Genomic DNA, 19,847 nt, shown 5'->3' with positions numbered 1-19,847 from the left:
TCTGAGTGTAAGTCTAATATGGGGCTTGAGCTCATGATCTTGAGATCATAACCTGAGCTAAAATCAAGAGTTGGGCACTTAATCAACTGAGCCACCTAAGAACCCTGTTTGTATTTTTTATAAGTGATTTACTCCATTCACATTTTTTGTGTTATGATTAGTGTATTTAGACTTATTCAGTCTAATCAGGGAAATGATAGGAACATGGAAAACTATGATGCATAATGGAACATCTTCCAATGCTTAGTACTGTGCTTAACACTTTGTATAGATAGATGAGTAGGATCCAGCACATGTCTTCAAGAAAAATATATTCTAGTTAACAGTGTTTCTTAAATTTTTTAACTTGGAACACTGTACAAAATACTATACTTTCATAAAATAATATTTATAAATTATTACCAAAAATGCACTCTGATGTTTTAAATTCATTGTGTTCTATTCTGCTATGTTTTTTAAATGTCCCACTACACAAGGTTTATGTGAGTTAAGAATAAGTTGCTATTTACAACTTGAAAACATTGGCCCAAATGAGAATATGATAAGCCTTATAAAAGAAGTATAGGCAAAACTTATGAAATCAGAAAATGACACAATTATTGCTATCTGTGAGGTCTGAGAAATCTCCATAAGAAATGGCATATGACCTCAAAAGATAGCATTTAGGGTATACAGACAAAGAAGGGAAGGTATTCCAAGTGGACAGAGCAGTGTAAGTAAAGACAGAGGACATAAAAGCATTGCACATGCCTACATAATAGTGAGGACTAGAATGCAGTGAGGTTGGTGAAAAATAATGAGAAATAAATCAAGAAAAGTCTTGTGGAGTCAGCTGGGCACTGAATGTCTGCCTAAGGCATTGGGATTTCATTTTGTAAGCAGCACTAAGCAGAGAAATGTTTTAATCAGACCACTGCTCTCAGAAGATTAATCTTGAGTCATCTATAAAATGAGTAGGAGGCAAATTTAAAGGCTTTGGAGCTAGTCAGGGGGCCACTGCATTTTTCTTGTGAGAATCAAGGAAGGCGGTCTTAACCCAGAATTGTGTTTCATGGCTGCTTTTTGTATTTGGAACAAAATTTCTATGACAGCTCATATATAGTTTGGCTTTGTCTACCTCTACAGCTTCAACAGGTGTTATTCCTCCACTGACCCTGCACCCCAGCCACACTGGCCTTTGAGTGCTTTGGATTCTTCCCACTTTGTCCATCTCATGACTTCGCACAGGCTGTTCCCTCTCCTTGGACTGTACCATGTACCACCCACCCATCTGTCTAGTGCCCACCATCCTTAAGTGTCAGTTCAATGCCACTGCCTCATTATTAGTCCCATTCACAGGTGAGAACATCAAGGCCTGAAGAGGTTATATAACTTGCTCAAGGTCACACAGCTAATAAGTGGAAAGCTAGCTTTTGTATCCAGAAGTCTGTTCACAGAGTAACATGAGGTGGCTACTTCTTGGACATATTTGGATTGTCGTTTGAACCAGACGTCTGTCAGAAGCAGAAACTACACTCAACACCAACCAGCTCTTCAAGCCTCACAGTCACTTCCCTCTGTCTTTCTCCTCCAGCTTCCTATCTCTCTCCCTTTTTTTAAAAGATTTTATTTATTTATTCATGAGAATACACAGAGAGGAAAGAGAGAGAGAGAGAGAGAGAGAGGCAGAGACACAGGCAGAGGGAAAAGCAGGCTCCATGCAGGGAGCCTGATGGGACTTAATCCCGGGTCTCCAGGATCACGCCCTGAGCTGAAGGTGGCACTAAACCGCTGAGCCCCCGGGGGCTGCCCATCCTATCTCTTCTGATTGGCAAATCCCCACCATACCTTCTGAACAAAATTCTGGGTGGAGTCAGGCATAATGCATAGTTATAGTTATCACCTATGTCCCTGCTGGGCTAGAGCCTGCCCACTAGGCCACATGTGTGCATGGTCCTGTGAGTACTACAGCATCAGCTAAAAGCTGATATTGAGTAGAGTGGGCATGGGCCTGATATTTTAAATAGCCATTATGCAGAGGGGAAAACTGATAATCACGTATGCTCAGTGACTGTCTGGAGTCCCATAGATGATATTTTGATTTTTTAAAATTTTGCCATAACTTTTTTAATAAATTGCATTGTTTCTCTCTCCAACCTGCCATCTTCTTGAGTGTATCACTAGTTATCTTGCTCTTTTCCAACATGCAGACCAGGAGCCAGAAACCTACATAACAACCATTGTCTTACCTTCTTAAAATTAAAACACAACTTCATGAAATAGATGTTCTGAAGTGATTATAGCCAGCCCTTTCTTTCTCCAGAGCAGACATACAAGTGGCCTTTTGGTTAAGCTTGCATATGTCTTTTTATTATAAGCTTTCTGTTGTGTGTGACAGACTAAAAAATATCTCAGTTTCTTTTCCATATCCTCTCTCTCCTACTAGTTTTAAGACTAGATAAATAATGTGGGCACAGAAACAGAGCCTAATTGTCAAGAGATGTTTAACAAGATAACATACCTCTGGACTTGGACAGGCCTGGGTTAAAACTTGTCCCTTCTCTCCCTGATTCTGTGACCTGGACAGGTTCCAAAGTGCCAGGAGGTTTTCCATCTTATGTATCATTTGTAAAATTTTGAATGGCCTGAGAAATAATTATTATTGAGTAACTAAATAGAATTATTACTGAGTGATTATTCTGAAGATTTATTGAGATAGCATATTTAAAGCATCAGGGAGGGATGCCTGGGTGGCTCATTGGTTGAGTGTCTGCTTTTGGCTCAGGTCGTAATCCCGGGGTCCTGGGATGACATCTCGCATTGGGCTCCCCACAGGGAGTCTGTTTCTCCCTCTGCCTATGTCTCTGCCCCTCTCTCAGTGTCTCTGATGAATAAATAAGTGAAAAATCTTTAAAAAAATTAAGCATCAGGGAAAATTCTTAACAGAGAATCAGTGCCAATTATATGGTAGCAACTAGTGACAAAAATGCCACTAGCGCTAGCATTTTTATATATAAAATAAAGATTAAAGGTAAGAATCATGATATCCTTTGGTAAATAAAGTATATTCTTGACTTAATTCTAAATATTTTAAATTTACTAATTGTGGCCTTTGTAATGGTATGTTCCACATATGAATCACTGTTTCCAAAGACCTCACATCGTCTACAGCCATACCACCCTGAATGCGCCCGATCTCGTCCAAAGACCTCACATCATTTTAAAGTTTTATTTGGTCTGATATGTGTTTATCCTTCTCATACAAAATCATTTGAAAAATTATTGAGTCCATGCAACTAAGATTAGAATTTATATGCATAAGTACTAATTGAGATAAAATAATGAAAGTAATCAAACCTGGTTTTACTCCAGCTGCGCCATTTACTAGCTGACCCACATCAAGTTACTAAACTTCCCACAGCTCCAGGTCCCATTTCTGCACAGTGAAGATGGTGAGGAGATATGGCTTTTTCTTTGAGGTACCTAGACATGAGCTTATGATAAGGTTTCAAAGAGTCTATTGATCTCAAATTACATGTAGTATTTTGATGTTGGGCATGTATGTAAAATGGAGAAGGGGAAAGGTCTATAGAAGTGTTGTCCAACAGATACATCAATGGGTGTAGCCACCTATGCAATTTTAAGTGCTTGTAGCCCTAGAAAAGCTAAAAAGAATCTGTGACATTTAATCATATACTTTATTTAACTCAATATATCAAAAATATTATTCTTTCAACATGAAATTGACACAAAGAATATTAACCACAGATTTTACGTTTTGTTTGTTTTAAGTCTTTGAAATCTGGGGTATATTCTACACTTACAACGCATCTCAGTTGTGCTGTAACTTCATTGGAAATACTTGATCTGTAATTAGATTTTATGAAAAATAGGTTCACATAAGTTATTCCAAACAGAGTTAAACTTTTTCCATTAACTAGTTAAGTATTATTTTTTTAAATTTAAATGTAAATTGTTATTAAATGAATTTGAAATTTAGTTCCTCAGTCATGCTTTTGACATTTCAATGCTCAGTGGGCACTTGTGGCTACTATCTACGTTTTTGGACAGCAGAGTTTGGTAGCTTTCAAAAGAATTAAAAAGAGATTGCTAACACCTTCTCTCCAAAAAAATATTGCACAATGTAAGCCTCATCATATTGAATATTTCTTAGACAAATTTGCTTTTCCAAATTGTGAAATAATTTTTTCTTATGGAAAAAACAGCTATATTCTTTTGGCAAAGTCAGCTTTTTTAGAGATATATTTATGTATATAGAAATACATAAGGGCCCGGAGCCAGCAGTAGGCAGATAATAGGATCCCATTTCATAGCTCTTAGACATTGTGATATCAGATACCTAAAAAATATCAACAGACATAAACATTTCGAAACTAACCAAAACTTCTAACAACAAATACAATTTAGAGTACTTATACAAAATTGACAAATATTTAATTATTTCCTGGATGTTAAAAACAAAAATACTTGTTGAGATAACATCATAATTGTTTTAAAAAGCAGAGGGCCCTTGAGTACAAGTAGGATAGGATTGTAGACCCAAATAGCAGTAAGAATTAGTAGTCAGCAAAAGGATAGTTCTTCCTTGGGAAGGTCTGCTGGAAAACTCATATTGGCAATGCCTTTCTTACTGCTTTATTTTTCTAAGACTTAATAATAGAACAAAAGTACAACAGAGAAGGCATATGAGGATGCAAAATTTAAAGCAGTGTTTTTCAATCTGCATGTCTGGACCCTTTAAGAGGTTGGAAAATCAGCATTTTTGGTTTTAAAGAAGTAGACTAAGTGACAAGAATGGCAACCATGAGAGAGAAAGAGAGGAAAATAAAGAGAAAGAAATAGAAAAAAAGAAAGGCTAAATTTTATTTTATGAAGTTCTTTTCTTTTTTAGTTTTGGTCAGTATATATCTTTACTGGGTTGTGTATGGGATGTACTTTTTATTATAAATCCCAGTCAAAAAAAAAATCCCAGTCAAATTATTTAGAAGAATCCTGGTCTAGAGAAAAGTATGACAACAACCTATTTTCAAAAGATTCACAATTTTCATCATTAATACCATTAACAATCTGACTGAAAGAATTTAAGCAGATAAATTAGTCTTATGTTTCTGTGCATTTTTATCCATAAAGTCGGTAATATAGTATCTGCTCCAGCAAATGAAAGAAATGCTAAACCTTACAATATAGTCTTTAAGATGTCAAATAAATGTGAGATCTTACATGTCTCAAACAGCTTGAATTTCTGCCAATTATGACAGTGAACTCTTGGCTTCATGAGCTGCTGAATCTCTCATCAGTAATCAGTTCCATGATTTAATTAGGGTTTAGAATGAAGAGTTACTGCCCAGATGATTTATTGAAGAATATGACTTTATTTCTCTCTTATGTCTGAAACCAAAATTCATAAACCATATATTTTTGTCCATTAGTATTATTCCCTGGAATTAACATATTTGGGCATTCTACTAGATATTTGCATCAAGTTGGATATATAGTGGATAAAATGCTGGCAAATACATTTAATATGTAGACTAAATCATATAATTTTAAATAAAAATGCTTTTTTCAGTTATTAAGAAAACCTCTAAATTATTTTAAATATGAGCCTAGTTTGGATCGCAGTGGGCCTGAGGAGACAGGTGGTGAACGTCGGAAGAACTTTCGGATTTTTGCTCTAGCCTTTCTCCAAGCTCTGGCAGGTTGCTTTCACAAGTGTATCCCTTTTGCTTTTCTAAAACGTACAGGGGCATCTGAATGGGTAAGTTGGTTAAATGTTTGCTTTCTGTTCAGGTCATGATCCTGGGTCCTGGGATTGAGTCCTGTACATGGCTCCCTTCTCGGGAACCTGCTTCTCCCTCTGCTCCACTCCCTCTCTCTCTTTCTCAAATAAATGAATAAAATCTTTAAAAAAATAAACGATACAATTTCTTTTTTCTGTAAGACACTTCCTCAACTGGAAAAAAAAGTTTGTCTACTGCCAATCCGGTCTATCCCCTTAATCCAGTCTATCCCCACTGTTAGAAAAGAGTGTTGGAGAGGTGAGGGTCACCGAGTTAGCTTCTGAGCCAAAAGTAAAATCTGATCTGCTCTTGCTCAGCAAAATCCTTAATCCAGGATGGAGAACACATTCCCCCTGTGCATCTTACATTAAGTGCATGTTGTGAATGAGGTTGGCTTTAGACACCATGGATTCAAATTTCTATGCATTCAGTATTTTACTTGGGAAAAAAAGAGCTTGAGTTCCTTGACATGGGGAGTGATCTTTTCTTGATGCTTCATAGGCACTTTCTCTTATTATTTTTGAAACTCTTGTTGGTGAGCTGGACCTATGTATTGATGGATTAAAATCAGATGACATAAACTTGTTGAACCAGTATGTTGAACATCCAAAAGTAATGTAACATTGTGTGTCAATTCTTCTGAAATAATAATGATGATGATGATGATGATGATGATGATGATGATGATAAGGCAAGGGCAAAAATTTGACAGTGTGAAATCAATGTAGAGATCAAGGAAAAGTGATTTCTCTCTCAGAAGGTTGAAATTTGTTCTTTCGACAGCTTTGGATTCTCTGCAGCTGCGGCTGTGGCTGTGGTTGGAATTGTCCAACCTTTCAGTGGTATCTCCAAAAGTATTTTGACTCTGAGTTGTCAAGAATTTTGGCTTCTAACTCCTGTTATCTTCAAAGGCATTTGCACTAAGAATTTCCATCCCCAATTTTGGAATCCTTGAAACCATTTCGTCAATTTTTCCCTTTTCTTTGGTAACTTGGAATATACTTACATCAGTCACAATCTCCCAAAACATCAGGGTGGGAAATAGGAGATTATTTACCGTCCAGACTTCATGTTGGAGAGCAGTTCTTTCACTCCGCAAGTGATCATGACGAATTCAGTGCTCTGATAAAAGCTGTCATCCTGGACATACTTCAGAAGGATCATGGCCTTTAAAACTCTAAAACCTGTTTGGCCTACAGATGTGCAGACATGTTGTTATTTGTACCTGCTCGTGACCTGATCTGGACTGGGCACTCCTCGTGAACTCAAGTTTACCCGACAGTGTCTAAACCTATCACTTTCACTCAGATGTCAAAAATTTCAATTCTCTTTTTGTTCCAGAACTCTCAGAGATTAAAGGCTCAAGTCTGATAAAGGTTTAAAAAACAAAACAAGAGGTGAACATAAACAACAACAAAGAAGGTATGGAAGTAGGGGTGCCTGGGTGGCTCAGTGGTTGAACATCTGTCTTTGGCTCAGGTCATGATCCTGGGGTCCTGGGATAGGAGTCCCACATCAGGCTCCCCAAGGGAGCCTGCTTCTCCCTCTACCTGTATCTCTGCCTCTCTCTGTATGTTTTTCATAAATAAATAAATAAATAAATAAATAAATAAATAAATTCTTTTTAAAAAGATATGGAAGGATTTCTCTATGGTGTTATTTGGTTTGACTTCAGCAATACAGAGTAATTTTTCTCTAAAATTTAGTGGTCACCTCCCTCTTTCATTCAGCATCTGTTCATTGCTTATCATAGTAACCTCTTGGTGAGCAGTGTCTTTTAGGCTTGTAATATTTTATTTTTAATCTCTTTATTTTTCAAAATGCTATAATAACTGAGAGATAAAAATATAATTCACAAGATTAAGAAGTCTCTTTCACCTTGTTCTCTAGTGTGCAAAAAAATCACCCAAGTAAAGGGTCACATTTTTATTTTATTTTATTTTTTTTTTGGGTCACATTTTTAATACACATGCTAATAAGCCATCTATTTCATAAACAAGATCATACTGTAGCTACTTTTCTTTACTGAGTAGACATCTTTGACATCTCTCCAGGTAGGCTTGTTTAGGTTAAATGAATATAAACCTTCAACTTGCTCTTTTAGAAAATGGGAATTTTATCTATTTTTGGAAGAAATGAAATAAACTGGAGCCCAGGCTTGCAAATCCCCCAAATAGACAATACTGGTTAGACCACCTAAGAGAAATTTCAACTAGTTTATTTCATAAACAGAAGAGAACTTATTTCTTGCAAATGCTTCTGAAAATCATAAATAAAATTTAAGTCATTTTCCTAAAATGACATAAGATGATCACTTTTAACCAAGCCCCTGCTGCCTGGAAACTCCTATTGGATTAACCAATTGTTATGAAGTAAACAACTTCCTCATTCACACTTTATAAGCCATCTAGTAGTGGTCTGACTCTGACCTTCATGCTACTTTGCCATTTGAAGTCTCCTTGTTCACAGTCTTGTGTCTCACTCTATAAAACTCTATAAAAAGAAAACTCTAAATTTTCTTTTAACATACATAATTGCTGAGTGCATTATGCCTAGTACATAGTAGGCTCTCAACTTCATAAGTACATTCATTATTATTATGGGGAAAAACAGTACAATCCAGATGTAATAGACATTAGCTGTTTCAATATATGCTATTGTTTGTGTGACCAATAATACATTTTACACAAAGTAGATACAGACTGTATTCCATGAAAAGGATTTATTTTAACCAGTCTTTGAGTCATTGGATCTTTGACTTCCATTGCCCTACTATATGTAAATAAATGCACGTAGAAGTTGTATATTTGCTGCAAAATTACACACCAGCTCTCTTTTTCCCAAAGAGTGATTAAAGGCTTTATTTCTGCAGGAGACACAAGAAGATGAAAGCCCCAGTCTCAGTATGATTTCAGAAACACCTACGGTAGCAGGGCTGGAAGGTTCTGCAATTGTCCAGTACATCCCTTGTTATCATTTCTATAGTCGTGATTATAAAGTACTTTCTGAGTTTTTAGCCAAGATAACAAAGTAAAACTACACCAAGAACCATGTATGTCCTTTTTACAAATGTTAGTGGGATTTCCAAAACAGAAATAGAAGTAGTTGGATTTCCAAAACAAAATCTTAACTGCATTGCAACCTCCGAGGCTCTTATGTTTGTCTGTTTTGTTCTCCTCGTTTGCCTTGACTCCGGCAAATACAATAATTACTTGTCCAATATAACCTATCAGATAGAAGGCAAAGAGAGAGAAAGTCCTGATTGTAAATATACCCCAAGCATGCTGCTTCTAAAAATGAAGAAAATCAATTTCTGGAACGTAAAAACTCTTCTGCATCGATAATAAAGATTGAAAGATGCAGCCCTCCGCTTTCCTTCTGGCCATAAGACCTGGCATGAATCTCTCAGCATCTCTGGGAAACTCCGTGGCTGGAGGAAAGATCTGTTACCGGGTCCTTCTCTCTCATGCTGACCCCATGCCGGCAGACAAGTCCCTTGAACAGATTGTACCAGGCTGGTGCCAGGTAGTTGTCTTTCGATTCCTGTTCCTGCAGATCCCCTGCTTCCTGTGGGGCTGCAGGGTGTGTGAGCTCCTGCTCTGAAACCCGAGTGCACAGGGCCAGCACACAGGGAGCCTCCCACTGCAGCCCTGGGGGGTAGAGTTCAGGCCAGCTCAAGCTGTAGGTTTTCCTGCTTAAGGATCCTTTGAATAAATCTTAAACAGAATGACGTTGACTATTTCACTGATTTTTTTTTAGCTTCATCCACATGTCAATTCTGGATCACTTGCAATATTTATTGTAATGATTGAGGTCTTTCCCACCACCAATCTCATGCTCAGTTGAGCTCTTACATATTTTAAAAGTTTTGTGTTATTTTGCTTTCTTGTTTTGTTCCCCTGTGAATGAAGGCAGTTTTCATGTCTGGGACAAACATATTGCTATGCAAATTGACCCGGAATAACAGAGGGAGGCTCTCAGATAAACCATCTTGGCCTGTTCCCTGAGACTCCCAATTTGGCCCTGCTCCATTAAAGAAGGATTTAAAGAGACTGCTTGTCCGGGTTGTGTGAGTTACTGAGGCTGGAGTTAGGAAGCCAGCTCCACAAGGTTCGTGTAGGGCACCAGGTAGCATAGGCTTTTCTACAGAAAGGAAGAGTGACAACCACCCAACAGCCTTTTTATCAAACCACCATTGTAGATCCCCAGGGGATGATGAGTGCCAGGTGACTCTTGTCCCAAGCTAACATCTCGAACCCCACATGCAAAGTTTAGTTGTGCACATTCAGGACATGAGGAAATAGTAAGTTAGGCTGGTGGCATGTTTCCGTTGGGCTGGTCCACGCAGCGCAGCTTGGGAGGAGCACAGATTTTTGAGCACATAGCTCGACAGAAGACGACGAGCACCCGGGTGTTCTTTGTACACTGCAGATGGGAGGAGGTTAAGAACAGACCACCAGGACTACTGCCAGTCCCTCAAATCTGTGTTGGCTGGGGACGGCTGTGTCTGAGGCTGTGCTAAGCTCCCCTTGAGGACGTGTCTGCTCCTCCAGCACTCCACAAAGAGTAACTCACTGCTTCTAGGGCCTCGCTTCCTAGGCTGCTGGCCCGGAGATGCCCGTTGAGGAAATGCCAAGCTGGGGCTTTGGCTGTGCACCTTCAAACCCAGCCACACGCTGCTTCTTTGGTGAACACAGACAAGAAACCACCATCTCTGAGAATCACGGTTATACCAGCTAAAGGACCCAGACTTTTTTTCTTTTTTTAAGGACCCAGACTTCTTTACTTGATGGTGGCTTCTTGGGAGGCAGCCTCAGTAGCGGCACTCACAAGACTGCCTTGTAAATATTTATGATTTGTTCTTTCCCTAGTTCTTTCTCTGCCTTCAAGTACAAGTAAAGTAAATTCACTTCATCTCTAATTTGTTACCAAATGCTGAAAACATGAATTGTTCTCAAAAAAAAAAAAAAAAAAAAGGACTATCTTCTTAAATGTGATTTTTTTCCCCTTCCTTCTGCTCAGGAAATAATGAATCAGAGGGATTAGTTAATATTTCAAAGATACGTATTACACTTTTTTCCCCCAAAGCATGATGAAATACTTATTCTCAGTACATCTAGAGAAAAAAGTATGGAACAGGTTCCTAGAGAGGATGTTAGTCATGAACATTTGATTTTCACTAGCAGAATATAATGAGCTGTAAAGGATTCAATTTGTCTCTGTCACTTTCCCCTGGGTTTCTGTTTAACCTTGGTGACCCATGGGTTAATTAAAATGCTGTACCAACATCTTTGACCTTTATATATGCATGAATTGTAAACCAAACACTTGCATGTATTACTACTGGGACTAATTTAAAAATATACATGTGTACATTCTTTATATGTGATAGATTTTCTATTTTTTTTTTAGATTTTCTATTTTTGTAAACTCTATGGGTAAAACCCAAGAAAGATAAAATTAAGATTTCTAACGTATTATGAAAACACAGCTCACTTTGGTATATTTGTCTGACCCTTCCATGTAACTAATTATCATGGCATGGATCAGAGATTTTCTTTAACATTTATTTACTTAATGTTACCAAAACTATTGTTTTAAACTATGATAGCTCTATTTTGTATTGCTAGTTTACTTTTTCTGTTACTCATTAGGGTGTTTGCTCTAATTTAAGCATTCTTAAATATGTGTAATTTTGTGATACTTTTTATCTACCTTATATAGGATTTTTATAAGTAAAGCCCTATATAATGATGGTGGTTAATTAAAAAAAAAGTTTGTGTGAGTATTGATTTATGTTCACAGAAGTTCAATTTATATAGTTTTAAGAAAATGCAATGCATGTGTTACCACCACTTTGAGGTGGTAACCATTAAATTTTATGGACTTTAGGTAGCAATTAATAGAAATCATTTAAAACAGTTCTTTTTTTCTCCAGACCTTGCAAATAAAGAGTACTTCATATCACCTAGGTAGAGTGCTAAGCGATTTTTCATAGACTTTCATTATCATACTACCACATTTCGGTCTGTGATGATTGGCACCTAATCCAGCAGGAGGAATCCACATTGTGCTAAGACCAGGGATTTACCCTGGATGCAGAACTGTATCTAATCATTCCCATTCTATTTCCTATGCTGAATTATGCCATGGTAAGCCACACAATAACAAAGTGAAGATCTGATTTTGGCTTCTTCTTTGTATCCATTGCTACCTCTTGTGCACATTATTCTTTCCTACTTTGCACTGGACTCCCTTCTTCCTTTTTTTCGCCCCTTTATGTGATAGCCAGATTAATTCCCACAAAAGGAAAAAAAAATATGACTGCTTGCTTTTGAGAACATTTCAGTGGCTTGTCTTGTCTTATAATATAAAGTTTAAAACCCCTAGAATGGAATACAGGCCCACCCCAAGCTGCTCTTTATCTACCTCTCCATTTTTATCTACCATTCCTCTCTGCCTCCTTAAAAAAATTAGAAAATGACACTTAGATATGGATATAGGAACCAAGAGAGGCATCTGTGGATCAACCATAGAGACTGAACAAATATTAAGGTTTTCCCTTTTGCTGTAAATGCACAGCAAATCTCTCTGTTCCATTTCTTCCCTCTCACCTTTCCTAAAGACATTACTATTCTCAAAGATTGCAGGCTTATTTTTATATAACTACTACATATGTATCTATGCATATACAAGATAGACTATATGCAGTTTTACAATATAATGCATGGTGTCCTTTTATTTTTTTTCTTTTTTAGATGCAAAGAATTAGATAAATACCCACAATTTATGGTATACTATTGTCATCAACCCCACAAAGCCCTCCTTTTACTCATTTTAATATTCCTTCTCTCCATTCCCCATCTCCACGTGAGTCCCTACTTAAATGCACGTAACATTAAACAGTTTTTTTTTTTTTTGTAAAGCACATTAACACTAAATAGAATTTTAAATAGAGTAATCAGAGAAGTCTCTTTGAAGAAGAATCATTTGGGTAAAGACTTAACAGGGAGAGGAATTTGTCATAAGGCTGTCTGGAGAAAGACTATTATTGTAGAGAACAGACAGTGCAGAGACCCAAGCACCTGGAGTCATGCGTGGGGAGCTGCACACACCTTGTCCAGGTAGTATCATGGCAATAAGGTTATGATCAGTGGAAAATCAGGAAGACCAAGGGCCTTTCAGGTCACATTAGGATATTACGTGACAGCAGAGACCTGAAATCAGCACGAGTCCACTGGCCTCTGAGAGAGGTGGATTTAGGCCAAAAGTTCTCTCTATTCTGGGCCTTTGTGAGTCTCTGGGAGTTTGCGGTCTCTTAAAGTCTCATTCGGATGAGAGGCAATCACTTCTGAAGCAGTTCCTTAAGGATGTTTGTCCGGGAGCAACTTCTGTCATATGAGATGAAGGCACTGCCCCCTTAATCAACAAGAGAACTTCAGGGGGTCAGGGCTTTCAAAGTTCTCAGCTTATTTGTATCTACCCAAAGTTCTCTCTCCCACATTTCAGGATCCCTTTCTTGTTCTGCCAGTTTCCAGGCATTCACATAATAAACCTGGTGGGACTGAGCAACACAACTCTGCAATCCTGCCACTCCACTGGGAGGGAGTCCTTTAAAGGGATCATAGAGTCTGATTTTTATCCCCCCACCGACACACACACAAGTTATATGCCTTATTTATGCCTTATTCAATATTTATTCTCCCCAGACTACAACCTCTATAGTCGACAGAAACAGCTAGTTTATGATAGTCCTACTATCATAATTACCATCATTGCCAAAAATTACCATTATTGCCAAAACAACTCACTGCTGCTGGTTCTAATGTCTTTTTTTTTTTTTTTTAGGATTTTATTTATTTATTTGAGAGAGAGAGTGCAAGTGAGACCAGCAACAGAAGGGAGGGGCAGAGGGAAAGAGAGAAGCAGACTCCCCGCTGAGCAGGCCAGAACCCTGAGATCATGACCTGAGGCAAAGGCAGACTGACTGAGCCACCTAGGTGCCCCCAGCTCCAGTGTCTTGACTTCCAATAGCATTTCTTCCCATGGATGGCAGGGTATCTTATGGATAACAGTACCATTGCATTCATGAATTAACATGGTTCCTCAGCAATGAGGTTATTCCTGTGCTTCTTGAATGTGAGGCAAACTCAATCCCTGATCCATTTTGAAAGTTCCTTTCTTCAGGTCCATTCTGCTGAATTGCTTAAAGCCCTGATCAGACAAAGATGGTACAATCGTATAAAACAATTGAAGGAAGTTTAATAAGTATGAGTAGATTTAAGGAAAATTAATAAAGAATAGTAAAGAAAAAAATAATAGTAAAGAAGCTTGAGGCTAGCAATAGCACATCGCTTAGTATTACTTGGAGAAGCGAGGGGATGGAGCGATATAGAACAACTCTGAGTGTGGGTGGAGGGAATGCTACCCGATAAGAGCTGAGGCTTTCTGCAAAGAGATATAATCAAGCTCCAGTAACACAGCAGGAAGGGAGCTGGATGAATAAATATTCCAGACTCACTGTCCTCCTCGTGCCCATAAGCTCCCGCTATGCTTCTCACTGGCTGAACCCAACTGAAAGCCATATTCAAGGAAGTCCATTGCTGTGGCCTATAAATTATGTATGGGCAAAAAGAGAAAAAAAAAAGTGGGAAATGATTATAGCTATGATTATAGCACATAAGGATAACCATTTATACCTTTTACATTTATATAAGCTTTCAATTATTTGGATAACTTTCATGAATTTCTGTTCCATTGATTTATTTCTACCAGTATCATATGGCTTTAATTACTGTAGTTTAATAGGGCATCATAATAGGGGGCAGAGCAAGCTTCTTTGGGCAGTCTTTTAAAAAAATTTATTAGTAAGCTTAGAATATTTATTTCAATAATCTGGTTCAAAAACATTATTATAATTATAAATGGAATTCTGTTAGGTTTGCACATTATAATTTGGTACCTTTAATAACAACATTACATGTTCAATCAGGCAAATTTAAACACCATATTGACCTAAAGTAAAAGCAAGGCATAAATCAACCTTGAACATAGGCTCTGTGTCTCAATGGGGTCTCTCATGACCACCCACTTATCTAAAGTAGTGCTTGACTTCAGATACACTCACAACCTGGGTATACTGTTCTTTTGCTATTTTAATGAACTGTATTACTTGCCTTTATATTTCTTATCATAAGTTCCAATTACACTGGTCAATGGCTATTTTTATATCTCCTTTTTTGCCATTTTATTCTCTATCTAGCACAGACCTGGTTTATATAGGGATTAAATAAATATTGAACTATTTTTGAAAACCTACTTGTGACATCAGAGAAATCAGGATATTTAAAAAATGTGCCAAAGGGTTCAAACAATGTTTTAAACAGGCAAGATGGATATTCTTTACATTCCATTGTGGATGTGGTTCGCCTACAAATCTATGTTTGTGAGGGAAGGCTAAGAATACTTATTTTAATTTGATGATTGACATGAACAGCTTGCTGACATGGGGAGCAGAGTAAAAGGAGATCTCATTTGGTTGTGGGTAAAATTATGTTGAGCAGATTGACCAAAAACCCACCAAGGAATTATATGTGTCCCCTCATACCACTGCAGATAGGTCTTCCAGAAGCCAAAGCCAGCTAGGGATTTATTTAACTGTGAATCAAATTGATTTGTTTCTTTGTTTGCTATCAGTGTTTACTTTTTAAAATTTGATAAATATTTTATATGGGTTACCCTCCTCAGCTCATGCCTGTTCTCTCCATTGCTTATGCTTTAAACTCAGCTGCTACAAAGAATATTGCCTGACTTCTAAGAGCTGGGGATTTTGCCATTGCAACCTCCAAGTGTGGCTGTCAATATTTCAGAGGCTACTGTCTTGTATTAGTCTTTGTTTCATGTCTTTATTTTCCTCTAGGCTGAAGTTTTCTTGGGAGAATCACTCCAATTATGCAAGCACAGATAGAGAATTTTTATTCTTGTTCAAAACATTCCTTGGGACCACTGAATCTCTAATTTGTTGGCTTACTCTTTGGTTACAAGTTTCTTCTTTGTTTCTAATTTCTGGAGACTACACTTTATTTCTTTTAGATCAGATATGCATTTTTTCATGTTTTAATAGTATACCATATAAGAATTTCTGTTTGTTTTGAAAGGAAATGGGTGGCAAATTTTATCAATTGTCATTTAGGCATCTATATGATTGATCAATTTTCTTCTCATTAACTCCATTGATATAGATGATAGTATTGACAGACTATCTAATATTGAGCCATTCTTACATTCTTGATAAACTTTCTTGGCTATGTTTCATAATTCTTTAAAAACCTTAGCAAACATCAACCATGTGAAATGAGTAATTTTTTATTTCATAGGTGTTCAATGTTATTTATTTCTTAGAAGTTTCATTGAAACCAACTATGGCCTTGTTCCATTCTGTGAGTCAGATCTTGATACTAATCAAGATCATTAGTATCCAATGCCTTCCTTATTTCTTGTTTTATTACAGTTTTCTACCTTTTCTTGAAATAATTATCTTTCATGTTTTCCCAGGAAAGTATACCATTTCCCCACAGGGTAAAAATATGTAGATGTAGAAGAAGAGGAAGGTCAGCAAAAATGGCCCAGGAGGCAGCTCTGAGTGTTTATGCCTCCACAGAAACATCAAGAAATCAAGCAGAAACAGAACCAACTTTGTTAGAACTCTGAAAAATGGTCAAAAGTTTACAGCATCCAACTAAATCCTGAATCAAGGGAAAGGCAACTTGAAAATAGTAGGAAAGCTTTGTGGTATTTTTAATTCCCTTTGTCCCACTCCCTTGTGGCTCACAGCACTTTGAAGATGGCAGCCAACGTTCCCAGTATGGGACCCTGATCTCTGACTCTGGAGGAAGCACCACAGATCATAGTCACAAATAATTGTGTTTGTCTGTTTTAATCTGTCCGGGGGATTCCAGAACTCACTCACCTTGGGAAAGCATTGAGCACTCCTCAAAAACATTGTAAGGTGAACTGAATAGCCACCACAGTCCTGGGCACAATGTTAAAATATTTAGATATTTAAAACAACATAGTCTTGAACAGCCAATGGGTTAAAGAGGAAACCACAAGAGAAATTAGGAAAAAAGAAAACCTTAGAGATAAATAAAAATGAAAACATAACATACCAAAATGCATGGGATAAAGTGTAAATGCCACTGAATTATTCACTTTAGAATGATTATAATTTTATGTTTTGTTAATTTTATGCCAATAGAAGATATGTTTAGATATATAAGTAGAAAGTTGTATACATTGTCAAGTTTTTAGGCTCAGTTTTGACAGACACATATATCTAACACATTTTGGCTAAATAATAAATGCTTATTCATCTCTCCTTTTTGTATGTGTCTTACTCAAGGATTTATTTATATTTTCTGAAATACATCCCCTAGTACATATTTTAGGAAAGAGCATTAATTGATAGAGTTTTTGTTATGTGCATATATAATGCTATGCTTTTACTCTCACCCTTTAAACAAAGTTTAGTTGAATGTCTTAGCTTAAAATTCTATGTTCCAAGTTACTTTCCTCAGAATGTGGAAGGTACAGCCCCACTGTCTTCTAGTAACTAGTGTTGCTGAGAACCTTAATATCTACCTGTCTCTCTTTGCTTTTTAAAGAATCTATTCCTTCCTTCTGGGAAATTTTAAGATTTTCCTGTGTTTCTAGAAGAGGATTGTTCATTTGCTTTATAAACTCAACTTAGAACCTAATTGCCTTTTTTTTTTTTTTTTTTTTTAAATTTTATTTTTTTTTCTTATTTATTTATGATAGTCACAGAGAGAGAGAGAGGCAGAGACACAGGCGGAGGGAGAAGCAGGCTCCATGCACCGGGAGCCTGACGTGGGATTCGATCCCGGGTCTCCAGGATCGCGCCCTGGGCCAAAGGCAGGCGCCAAACCGCTGCGCCACCCAGGGATCCCCCTAATTGCCTTTTGATCTGAAAATTCACCTCTTCATTATTACAAATATTCTTTTATTAATTCTTTGTTTTCCTAAAGATTTATTTATTTATTTATTTATTTATTTATTTATTTATTTATTTATTTATGATAGACATAGAGAGAGAGAGAGGCAGAGACACAGGAGGAGGGAGAAGCAGGCTCCATGCTGGGAGCCAGATGTGGGACTCGATCCCGGGACTCCTGGATCACGCCCTGGGCCAAAGGCAGGTGCTGAACTGCTGAGCCACCCAGGGATCCCCTTATTAATTCTTTAAATATTTATTCATCACATTTTCCCCTACTGACATTGCTTTTAATTAGATGTTGCATATTCTAGTTTTATTCTATAGTCCCCTTTTACAATCTCTCTCTTTATGCATTTGTACAACATTCTAGGAAAATTCCCTCAATTCTTCATCTCACTAAATATCTTTTTTCTCTTTTCTCTTTTTTTTCAAACTTTTATGTAAATTATAGTTAGTTAACATACAATGTAAAGTTGATTTCAGGAGTAGAATTTAGTGATTCATCACTTACATATAACACCTAGCACTCAACACAAGTGCTCTCCTTAATACCCATTACCTATCCAGTTCATCCCCTAACAATCTCCTTCCCAGCAACCCTCAATTTGTTCTCCATAGTTGAGGGTCTCTTATGGTTTTTCTTTCTCTGTTTTTTCCCCTTTCCCTATCTTCATCTATTTTGTTTCTTAAATTCCACATGCGAGTGAAATCTTATGTATTTATCTTTCTCTGACTGACTTATTTCACATAACATTATACTCTTTAGGTCCATCCAAATTGTTGCAAATGGCAAGATTTCATTCTTTTTGATGGCTGAGTAATATTATATATATAATATATATTACTTATATTATATATATACATTTATATATATATATATATAAATTCCACAGCTTCTTTATTCATTCATCAGTTTGTGGATATTTGGGCTCCTTCAGAAATTTGGCTATAGTTGATTATGCTTCTGTAAGCATTAGGGTGCTTGTGTCCCTATGAATCAGTATTTTTGTATACTTTGAGTTAATACCTAGAAGTGCAATTGCTGGGTTGTAAGGTAGTTCTATTTTTAACTTTTTGAGGAACCTCCATACTGTTTTCCAGAGTGGCTGCACCAGTTTGCATTCCCACCAACAGTGTATACCTTTTCTCTGGTATGCATTTTTCTTTTATATATTTTTATCAATATTATCCCTTGGATTTTAGAAATTCATTATTATAAAATTCATTATTTTAGAGGCACCTAGGTGGCTCAGTTGGTTAAGTGTGGGACTCTTGTTTTCAGTTCAGGTCATGATCTCATGGGTCATGGGATCAAACCTCACTGGGGGCTCTGTGCTCAGCAAGGAGTCTGCTTGAAGATTTTCTCTCCCTGCCCTTCCCATTATGTGTGCCCATATATACCCGAATACTCTCTCACTCTCTGTCTCTCAAATAAATAATTTTAAAATGCATTATTTTAAAGCTCTATTGCACCATTATATTAATTTTATTTCTTCAGGTGTAAGCTCTTCAATTTTTGAATTTGTCTCATTTTCATGGTGAATTTTGAAGCTGAGGCCCAGTTTCACTTACCTGCTGTTTCTATGTGACAGCCTGCAAGCAAGGGATGCAGAGTACTTGGTGTTGTAGCTCAACAGCTTATATTCAGCCCTTTTATAGATGAGAGAGGTGGAAGTTCTTGATGAGCTGTCCAACAGGATACTACAGTGACCAGCCTTTTGTGTGTGTTCTCCTAGCTCCTCCCAGCTATTTTCACTACCATGTGTCTTTCTGACCCACTAAGACCCATTAAGTCCTAGATAGTGACTTCTCAGCCACTGCAGCCTAGCCAAAGCTATGAAGAGAGAAGCTGTGTTGAGTTTGAATACTTTGATGATTTCTGATGTAGTACCTCCAAAAAACCCTCTGCAAATCTTTGCCAGATCCCCTTCTCCCTCCGGCACCTTTCCCTCTGAGGCCAGAACAGTCTCAGTCTTATTGCAGTGCTTGGTTTTGCTGCAACTACCTCATGCACAATTTCAGCTGTTTTATATTTCAAGCTTATTCTATTTATT

Source organism: Vulpes lagopus, chromosome 8, assembly GCF_018345385.1.
Source record: "Vulpes lagopus strain Blue_001 chromosome 8, ASM1834538v1, whole genome shotgun sequence".
In the NCBI taxonomy this organism is placed as follows: Eukaryota; Metazoa; Chordata; class Mammalia; order Carnivora; family Canidae; genus Vulpes; species Vulpes lagopus.
Note: the sequence above shows the minus strand (reverse complement) of the source record.